Consider the following 10,512-nt stretch of genomic DNA (forward strand, 5'->3'; position numbering starts at 1 on the left):
GGGGCCTCACCACGGGATATAGTTTAAGGTCATATCCAGGACATATATATATATATATATATATATATATATATATATATATATATATATATATATATATATATATATATATACATATATATATAGGAGAGATATATATAGGGGGAGACAAATAAATAGAAACATTAAAAAATCCCCTATACATATTTTAAATACACCCCTCTTTCTAAACAAAACATAATATAAGGAATATCCGAAAAGACTAAAACGAAAAATCACAATACTAAAATCCAAGAATCCAAAAAATAAATATCAAAATAGAATGAAAGCACCCCTACCCTTATTTCAGAAGAGCCGCCCCCTCTCCTCACACATACACATTAGTAACGACCTCGGATCACAGTCACCTTCCTAAGGAAGAAAATAACCTCATAATATTATAAAACAGTATACTCTCAACATTCTCAAACCAATAAAAGCAAACACACACACGCACACACACACACATTCACACACACACACACACACACACACACACACACACACACACACCCTACCCCACCCTAAAGGAAAAGAAAAATACACTAGCAGAAAGAGAGAGTGACTACAACCTCCGATAGGCTCATAAGAGTAGTGGTAGATGGACAAAAATCGGAGGCCTGCAATATAAATGCTGGAGTCCCTCAGGGGTCAATCCTGGGCCCAACTCTCTTCCTGATCTACATCAATGACCTCCCTAAACACATACTTAAATCATTCGTTGACATCTACGCTGATGACACGACCATCTACGGCAACACATCAAAGGCTGTAAATGACAAAGTTGTGGTTCAGTGGGGGAAGATGTGGCTGGTTACCTTTAATGCATCCAAAACCAAACTCCTATCCTTACATCATCAACGCTCTGATCCCCATCTGGCATCAATTGTGATGGATGGCTCTCGTCTGGGTAAGGCTCCATGTTTTGACAAGCTTCTGGGTTTGACCTTTACTCCTGATCTGAAATGGAACATGTACATCAAGTCTGTTGCCAAGGTCGCTGGAAAGATGGTGGGATCCTTCTACCGCTCCAGAAGATATCTCACTACTGATGCAATTATCTATCTATATAAAAGCCAAGTATGTCCAAGGATGAAATACTGTTGCCATATCTGGGCAGGAGCTGCAAAAAACAGCCTATCCTGCCTTGACAGAGTACAAAATAGACTTCGTGACTTAGTGGGGGATGCCCTTTTCTCTACCCTGCAACCTCTCTCCCACAGAAGAGACGTTGCGAGCCTATCCTTGTTTTATCGTTATTTACATGGCAGGTGCTCGTCTGAACTCCAATCCCTGGTCCCCCCTTGCCAATCTTTCACGAAATACACCCGTCTAGCCGAATCCACTGTGAAAAATTTCCCCCACTCTTTATCTGTGCCTAGATCAAAACGTGGATTCCATGAACAAAGCTTCTTTCTTAGAACTGCACGCCTGTGGAACTCTGTTCCGTCTGCCTGCTTCCCACCGGACTACAACTTGGATGTCTTCAAGTCCAATGTTAACAAATTCCTAATGAATCGCCCCCTTAAGTAAACACTTCATCAAATCTCCACACTAACGTAATGTACTTGCAATAACCCTTATCCCTGAGTGGCTTCCGGGCCTTGATAAGTGGTGATCACTGTGTAAAAAAAAACAAAAAAAAACAGTTCAGCGGCCTGGACAAGCCCAATAAAAGAGTAATAAAAATTGAACATGCCAATGAATAATAAACACTTACAAGCCTCCACCCCTTGGAAACACTTCAAATGAACTACGAAAATTGCCATTTTTACATCTCCAACACATTTGAAAATAATTTCTGACGAGGACGCTTCACATAACGTCTGAAACGCGCGCAAAAACAATTTCAATGACTTAAAAACATTATTACAATGATCCAAACATAATTCTCAATGAAAAACCAAGATACGGAATAATAAAATAATGTTAAAAAAATACACATTGTTGGTGACTACTCCCTTATTTAAATATACATCTTTCTTTCGTTGGAATTTCTTAACCCATTTTATTTAAATATATATATATATATATATATATATATATATATATATATATATATATATATATATATATATATATATAGTGTATCACAAAAGTGAGTACACCACTCATATTTCTCCAAATATTTAAGTATATCTCTTCATGGGACAACACTGAAAAAATGATTTTTGACGCAATGAAAAGTAGTCTGTCTGCAGCATTTATAACAGAGTTAATTTATTTCCCCCTGAAAATAACTCAAAATATAGCCATTAAAAACTAAATCCCTGGCAACAAAAGTGAGTACACCCCTAAGAAAAGTTGCCAATATTAACATATAGCATGTCAACTCTCAATATTTTGTGTGGCCACCATCGTTATCCAAAACTGCCTTTACTCTCCTGGGCATGGTGTTTACCAGAGTTTCACATGTAGCCACTGGAATGCTCTTCCACTCTTCAATTGTGACGTCACGGAGCTGGCGGATATTTGAGACTTTGCGCACCTCCAGCTTCTGCTTGAGAATGCCTCAAAGATGTTCTATTGTGTTCAAGTCTGGAGACATGCTCGGCCAGTCCATCACCTTCACCCTCAGCCTCTTCAGTAAAACATTGGTTGTCTTGGATGTGTGTTTTTGGGTCATTGTCATGCTGGAACACTGCTCTGCGACCAAGTTTCTGGAGGGAGGGGGCCATGCTCTGCTGCAGTATTTGACAGTACATGTTGGAGTTCATGTTTCCCCTCAATGAAATGTATCTCTCTGATACCTGCAGCACATATGCAGCCCCAGACCATGACACTCCCACCACCATGTTGTACTGTAAGCTTATCTTTGTACTCCTCAAATTAGTGTGCATGGATGTCACCCCAGGAGGAAAACTCTTCTGAAAGCAATACACAAGAAAGCCTGCAAACAGTTTGCTGAAGAGATGTCAACAAAGTCCATAGATTACTGGAACCATGTCTTATCGTCTGATGAGACGAAATTTAATTTGTTTGGTTCTGATCGCCTTAAGCATGTGTGGCAGCGACCGGGTTTTCAACAATTTATAAAGTTTATTTATATATATATTAATGTTGTGATGATTAATCGGAATTGGGAATTGGAAAAATTGGAACTTTTGTGGGTATCGGAATCGAAAAAATTACAGCTTAATTTCCGATTTCAAACCGATTCTTTTATTTATTTATTTTATTTATTTATATATTTTACAATAAAAAAAAAATGAAATAAGCACAAACTGTTTTGTATTAAAAGTTGTTCATTTACGACAAAAGACTGAGAAAGGCCACATAATGAGTTATAAATCTCATTTACAGATTTAACATTGATTTTCAGAGTTTAATTAATTTTATTTATAAGTCATTTATCGAGAGATAACTTGCCTATTCCCTTTGTAACTTTTTGCATCTATTCGCTAAATGTCTATATGTCATCATCCCAGAGAGTTCACTTGATTTTTAAAAGGTTTTAAATGCTCTACACAGGTTTTTTACATTTCGTTGACGCCAGCCGTACATTGAATGCCTTTCTTAATAATATGTTATTATGTAAAAACTCATTATTGACGGGCTTTAATTATTCTCTTCCTAGATGTGGGGATATGTATATATGTGTGCGTGTATATGTGTGTGTGTTTTTTTCAAAACACTTACATGTTTTTAAGTGTTAATTTTCTACATAGTACCGTATATATATATATATATATATATATATATATATATATATATATATATATGTATATGTATTTCTCGCACACCTATACCTCTTTTCCCGTCCCCCCTCTCTCTCTCTCTCTCTCTTTCTCTCTCTCTCTCTCCATTCGCTTATGTAGACTTGTGTATATATGTATAGCTGTCTCTACGTGTAAGTATATGCGCAAACATTTATGTATGTGCATGTGTATTTGTTAGTATATATGTGTGTGTGTGTTTGTGTGTATATATATACATATATATGTGTATATATTTGTACATATGAGTATTTGTTTGTATACGTATGTGTATGTACATATTAATATATAAATTAATAAAAAAAGCGTTTCGTTTCTGTCTTCAAACAGTTAAATTTGGAAACGCCGCTTTCGTTCCTTCTTCAAACGAGAAATAGCCGTTGATTTACAAATGAATTCATGGCGTCTTTCCTCATAACGTCTTATATCCTTTGAATTCTAGTTCTCTTGGAATAAATAATATCGTTGGAATTCAAAACATTGGACAGTTAAAGGCGCGTTTCTTCACGTTTATTTACTGTTTAATTTTTAATTTTTCTTTTGTATTTGTATATGTACTGTGTTCATGTGTGTATGTGTATACTTATATGTATATGTATTTTAAACTGACGTGGCACCTTCTCATTGGCTATACCTCCTCCTTCCTTTTCCTTTCCCATTTTCCCTGTATATACTCATCACTTTCATTACACTAATGAAGACTGAAGGATCGGTCGCAAATCTGTTATTTTGTATTCCTGCATGTTACCAGAGAAAACGGATAAAGAAAAGTTATAAGCTTTTATACTTTTCGTATTTATATATGATATTTTTTCAGTAAAGTATTGTCATTAATATTATAATATTTATAACACGTTTTATTAATACGCCTAGTTTTATTTTTTCAAAGTACGTCCACAGATTATTATAGTTCCAAATTTTCAGTTTAATATTGTCATATAAAGAATATTATCAATACATATAAAATCAGCAAGAATTGTACTGTATATGCTAGATAAGATTATTTTGAGTTGACTTGATTTAAATTTATTTAAGTGGGAATTTCTACTTAAAATGGCGTGATTTTGGATTTTGCTTTCGTTTTCTTTCCTGCATATGTCTAGACCTACTTTCGCAATCTGACCTATTTTCGCGGTCTGTCATTTTATCTTATAAAGGTTTATTGATTTCATTTCCTTAGTTTCTCTTTCTCTGTCTATTTTTCTCCCCACCCCCTCTATTTCTTTTTTATTATTATTCTCTAATCTCTATCTCTCCCTATTATTTAATCTATTTCCTTCCCTTCCTCTTTATTTTATTTTATCTTCTCTTATATTCGCTAATGTATGTAAGCATTTACTTTTCTTTCATTTATTTATTTATCTATGCTTTTCATTTTATTTTTATTTTTAATTTTTTAATTTTTCTTTTTTCTTTGCGTAGGGAATGTACACAGACAGGCAGATAAACAGACACACAGACACGTTCACTTATATATATATATATATATATATATATATATATATATATATATATATATATATATATATATATATATTTGTAGTCATCGACATACAGTCCTGTTCCGTTGTATCACAACTCATCAGTGCCGCTAGACTAGCATCTCTCCCAAGCCAAGGATTGAACCTAGAACCGTCGTGTTGACAGTCGGCAGTTCTCCCACTCGACCATGGAATCGACGCCCGTAAATAACTCGTCGGAATGTCTATTTAAATAGATATCCGCCACCACTTTTATTGTGCTCAAATCGCCTGTTCGTAAACAAACAAACAATGAGCTTCGCATTTTCAGCCAATTAAGTATCGGGTGAGATTATTTACGACAGTGCTCTACCCAAAGAGGGGGGGGCTTAAAATATATTTTTAGTCATCGACATATAGTCCTGTTTCTTTGTATCACAATATATATATATATATATATATATATATATATATATATATATATATATATATGTATACAATATATATATATATTATATATATATATTATATATATATATGAATGGAAATGTATAAAAAAGAATACGAAAAGTATAAAAGCTTATAATTTTTCTTTATTCGTTTTCAATTAGTGACGTGCATGAATACAAAATAATATTATGAAAAAAACTTTTTTTAACTTTTTTACAGGTACATTATTTTCGACCGATCATTCAGTCTTCATCGGCGTAGTAAAAGTATATATAAAGCTGAACGTCTTTGTGTGTGTCTGGTCACGAATAGGCTCCTATATATATATTTTTTTTATGGTTAACTATTTTAAAAAAACTGATCACATATAATGACAGAAGATGTATCGAAACACAGGAATGGGTATGTTTGAGCTGGCATAATGATGATTCATTAAATTGTGGAGTCTGCGTTCGCGCCTGGTCCATAAAATATGGAAATAAAAAATTTAAAAATTAAAAAAAAAACGTTCACAAGTGTTTTTGATATAGATGTACATAATAATACTTTGATAAGTATGTTTTAACTTAAATAAGAATGGTATAATAAAATTGTGGGGTCTGCGTTCGCCCCTGGCCTCCATAGAATAGAAATAGGCACAAACTTTAATAAAGACTTTTTATATCTATCTGCGTAAGTATACTTTGATAATTATGTTTCAGTTTAAAGAAATATGGTATAATAAAATTATGGAGTGTTCGTTCGTGCCTGACCTCCATAAAATGGAAATATGGCTCAAAGTTTAACAACGTTTTTAATATAGATCCACAGAATATTGTGATAAGTGTTTCAGTGTGAACAGGTATGGTATAATAAATTATGGGGTTTATCTATTTTATTTTTACTTTCATCATATTTTGCTTTGGTTTTGATACCCTCAAATTCGAAGCTATCTCTTTACAACCCTTCCTTTTCATAACCTATCATACTTTCCTGAATCAGAGTCCATTTTCTGTAGGCTGTTTTTGAACCCAGTCAACGACGGGTACTTTTGCTAGTATATATATATATATATATATATATATATATATATATATATATATATATATATATATATATATATATATAGAGAGAGAGAGAGAGAGAGAGAGAGAGAGAGAAATAGGCAGATAGATGTGTGTGTGTTTTCTTGGATAGAATATATAAAGAGCAAACGTTAAGAAATTTGACTAAAAAAATTTTTATTTACATTATTTATGTATGAGATTGCACTTTTTAGGCGATTATGTGTGAACACAAGGAAACCTTATTTTAGAATTCAGAATGGGGGTTCAGTTGTGCATATAAATATAATGTAAAATGATCTCATTTCCGGTACATTCCAACTTTTTAAGCAGTTAAGTTCAATCAGCAAAATAATAATATAACATGTAATTGTTTTACTTTCGTCTTGTCCCGCAGACTTAGGCTTAGTAGTAGGAAAGGGGCGTGGTTTTTATGACTTTTAACAATCACATATTTTATACTAAAGTTTGATTTGAAACATTAACATTCCCAATATTTAAAACAAATAAAGTTGGTTACATGTCCTTAAAACATTGTCTGCTCAGCAAGGTGTGGCCCTTTTGCATTATATTTATGAAGGAAACTTAATGTTCGGTGTTTTATTGTGTTTTTTACCACTAAATTTTTCAAGTTGTTTACATGTAATCACCTAAAAATGGAGAATCGTGATTTTCTTTTGTAAGTGTATTAGTTGCATTTTAAAAGTAATAAACGTGGTTTTTCATACGTAAATTTATGTTTATTGGCTAGATAAATGTATAAAGATTTTTTGCAAAAATAAACTTTATTCATTTATATTCTGTAGGAAAAATATTTTCCTGGTACGCAACAATTTGCAAAAACAGACTTTGTGTAAATCAATTTACAAAAACATGCACAGATAATTTTACATGAAATAGATTTATGTAAATCAATTAAACAAAAACACAAACACATGAGTTAATTTTACATGAAACAGATTTATGTAAATTAATTGGCAAAAGAAAACCTCGTGGGATAATACCAAAACGTGACGTTGCCAGAGGAAAGAATGCATATATAAGCACCTATCCCTTTTGGTGTTTACGGCTAAGATTGTAGAGTTAGGTTTCGTCCGTCCTTTTTTTCTTTTTTTCTTTCTTTTTCTTCGTTTTTGTTTTTATTATTTGTTTGTGTGGGTATCTTTCGTTAAGTAGGATGAATGACTTCAAACGGATTAAGGGTGTGAGGGCCTTAGTTTTTAACAGAGATTCTTTTAAAAGAAAAATAAGTTCTGCCGTTGAATTAATGTCAGCAGATACAGCCTTGAATAAGACTTGTTTTAAAAAACAAGAAAATCTCATAAACAAGAGGTTGACAGAAGTCGGCACAATTAATACAAAAATAAGTGAAGCTAAGCTTATGAAAAAGTCGATATTGATTTAGGAAGCAACGGTATGTTGGAAGTTACAGGCGGAGTTCGTTTACAACGCATTCAAAAGGCTCACGGTATTAGAAGAGAATATTTCTAGTTTTAATATAGAATCCACCTCAGTTTCAAATCCTCAAGTGCCACTCACAGCCTAGTGTGTTCCAGCTTCGAGGTTGCAGTGTACTAAATTCAGTGGATTACGAGCCGGTAAATTTAAGTTTAAAAATTTCTTAGTTCAATTTGAAAACTGTGTGGACGCTGTACACTCCAAGAAAGCCAAATTTTTACTTCTAAAAGTTTTTTTTTAACTGGTTACGCGTCTCAGTTAGCGTCTCATCTTTTGTTAAAAGATGAAAACTTTGGTGCAGCTATCAATTTGTTGAGAAAGGAATTTTTGGATATTCCTCTCATTATTGGTGAAATTTTTAAGCAATTGCTAGGCAGTAGCCCTAAATATGTGTGTGTGCAGTCAGCACCAACCCTATTCAGGGTTTAACCAGCTTCCTCCGAAGGAGGAAGTTTCATGGGAGTATGAAATTCACAAGCAGTCCCCAGTCGCATATTCCCGTTAGGGGAGATGACGACGTTAGGTTTTTTCAACTTTTTGCAGGGAGGTGTCGGCGTCCTCCTACATACAGCACCTGGTCTTCCCAAATTGGTCACCCATTTTAGTAATGACCAGGCTCAACGTTGCTTAACTTCGGTGATCTGACGGGAACCGGTGTGTCAACGTGATTATGCCCTAAATATGACCCAGAATTTGTCAAGATAAAGAGTTTTTTGTCAGAAATTAAAGCAGACCTGTCTGAATTAAAGACTTCTTATAATTTGGATATTTTTTGGAAGAGAACACTCCAGGCTATGAACTAATTAGCAATATCATTTTTTCAAGATTACCTCCAACTCTTCAAAAAGAATTAATCTAAAAAGTTGACAGTAACTGCCCAAAAAGCAATCAGATTGTTTATAGTTACAACGAGATTAGAAAGACCTTAATTAAAACAGATTTTAAAAAAATTCTAATTCCCACCAAAACAATTTTAAGTTGTGGGAAGGGAATTATATTAAGAATACTATAAAGAAAAATGTTCCAACATTGGAAAACTTTACAATAAAATTTAGCAAAATTACTTGGCCTTGTAGATTTTGCAATCTCAATGGGCACACCATGAACTATTGTTCTAAATATTCCTCCCTTAATTCGAGACGTTCTAGTCAGATCACCGAAGTTAAGCAACGTTAAGCCTGGCCAGTACCAGATAGGTGACCATTTGGGAAGGCAAGGCGCTGTATGTACCTTCTGGGAAGGTTGGGCGTTGGGCCAGCACCCTCACCCTGTAAAAAGAACTCCTCGCTACAAAAGCATCTACAAAGTTGTAGATGGCCTATGCCCCTTCAGGGGCTCAAGGGCTATGGGGCTAGTCATAGTACAGAAGACTGTTATGATAAAACAAATAAATTACCTCGAAAATGTGCAAATTGCAAATCCTGAGGCCACATTACCCTCCTTTGTGATGAAGCAGATAAACGTGGAAACAATCCAACTGTTTCGATACACGTGTGTACCAACACTGGCACACAGGAGCAGCCTTATATTTTACTTATAGTGCAATTACTGTTACTAAAGGGAAACACACAAATTGAACAGCCTCTTTGATACAGGCAGTCAAAGGACTTATTTCTCTAGGTAGGTTATTAAAAAATTAGGGTGCCATAAACTTTTCCTCACTCCAGTGAAAATCTTTTTAGGGTTCAAAAAGAAAAAATTGAATCAAGTTTTGGTGGGAATTGAAATTAATAAGGATAATGTCTTGCCCATACTTGTTCTTATAGATGATGAGTTCGATATGAACTTGAGATTCAGTATTTTAAATCTATTAAAAGTAACTTGCATTAAACTAGTACAAACAAATAAGCCTTTCTGCACGGTAAAAATGATATTAGGGTTCATGGTCTTTTAGGCATCGATGTAATTCAATTTATGAAGAACATCAAAATGGTGAACTGCATGAAGGGCTTTGCTTGGGAGTTTCCTACATGCGTTTCTCCGTTAGGTAACTGCCAATATATATGAAAATCAAAATACCCCTAAAAAGGTATAAAACGATTTTCAACACAATTATCATGCCATAGTGTTTGAATATTCTACATGCTCAGACACTGAAGTGAATTTTGTAATGAAGCCCATAAAGACTTACTTTGACCGTTTTGCTGAAATTTTTAACGAAAATCAAGTAGAAAGGAAATTAGAGAAAATGTTTGATGTAGATTCTCTGGATATTTCTCCGGAAGACGAGGCTATGTGTAATTATGATAAAAATAAAATTATGGAATATGAAAAGTCTATGAAGTTCAGAGATAATGCTTATCACGTTAAACTCCCCTGGCATGCGGACAAAATAAAGTCTGTACCTTCCAATCACGGAGTTGCTCT

The 10,512-nt window shown here is 34.0% G+C and overlaps 1 pseudogene; it reads right to left on the reverse strand.

Annotated features, from left to right (window-relative positions):
- Positions 1-8,707: 8,707 nt before the first annotated feature.
- On the reverse strand, positions 8,708-8,826 carry LOC145246248 (5S ribosomal RNA; annotated as a pseudogene).
- Between the last annotated feature and the right edge of the window lie 1,686 nt (positions 8,827-10,512).

Source organism: Euprymna scolopes, chromosome 23 (assembly GCF_053919585.1).
Source record: "Euprymna scolopes isolate OS-2025 chromosome 23, ASM5391958v1, whole genome shotgun sequence".
Classification (NCBI taxonomy): Eukaryota; Metazoa; Mollusca; class Cephalopoda; order Sepiida; family Sepiolidae; genus Euprymna; species Euprymna scolopes.